Genomic DNA, 1,064 nt, shown 5'->3' on the forward strand with positions numbered 1-1,064 from the left:
TTTGGAAATTTAAGGAAGTCTATACATTCATGGTAAAAAAATAAAAAAATCAACAGAAAAAACAAACTAAAAAACAAAAAAGGGGAAGCTACAACAAACAAAAAAGATTAATGATTAACGAACTTCTACCTAAAAATTGCACAGTGTATCGTTTGAAAGCTTTTGTGATATTGGCTCTTTTAACAAAAAGGAAGGCTGACGCAATAAGAGATGGAAATAAATGTCAAAAAACCATAAAGACTTTTTATAAAATCTTCCAAAGCAGAACTTTCCTGAATATACAAATTGTTCCAGGACATAATTCATGCTACAAGGCAGTTTTAGTCTTAATAATTCATGTAGGAGAATTCTAAACAATGTACCAAGGGATAAAATATGTATTGTTGAGGACCTACTGTGTGTCCTTATATCAGATACAGAAAAAAAAAAAAAAAAAAGAGAGAGAGAAAGACAGCAAGAAAGGGATCTCCACCATCGGGGAGCTCACAATCTGGTTGGAAGAAAATGAGGTTCAAAGAAATAAAAGTAGTTCGGCTCTTTCTAAGGCCTGGGGTGGGTGGAGGAGACAGAAATTCAAGTGGCACAGATGTCACTCTTGGGGAATTTACAGTTTAGCCGGGAACTTGGGTTCCGGAAACTCGGAAACATGGAAAAGAGAACACTAACTACTGCCTTCCTGGGAGGAGGAGGAGGAATCAGGGAGGTTTGCTGGACAAAGTGTCCCGTGCGCAAAGGGTTGAAGGAAATTGGCCATAATTGAGAGCAAGGGCATGGGAGGCAAGGAAACGTGGGCTCAAACCTCAGCCTTCGAACTTCTTTACTGTGTGACCTTGGGCAAGTGACCTCCTACCCCTGGGCCTCCGCTTATAAAATAAAGCATCTCCCCTACAACGCTGGCTTGTTGTAAGAATTACCTTAAAGGTGAAACTGTGAGTAAGGTGCTGCATGACTCTCCAGACGGGTGACGCGACTGTGTGACGTAAAAGGTCTGAGCAAATGAGATTCTAGAGCAACCTCTGCCTAACAGGACTTTCTGTCATGATGAAACTATTCTATATCTGCTC

The sequence above is a fragment of the Pteropus vampyrus genome, unplaced genomic scaffold (genome assembly GCF_000151845.1).
Source record: "Pteropus vampyrus isolate Shadow unplaced genomic scaffold, Pvam_2.0 Scaffold1084, whole genome shotgun sequence".
Lineage (NCBI taxonomy): Eukaryota > Metazoa > Chordata > Mammalia > Chiroptera > Pteropodidae > Pteropus > Pteropus vampyrus.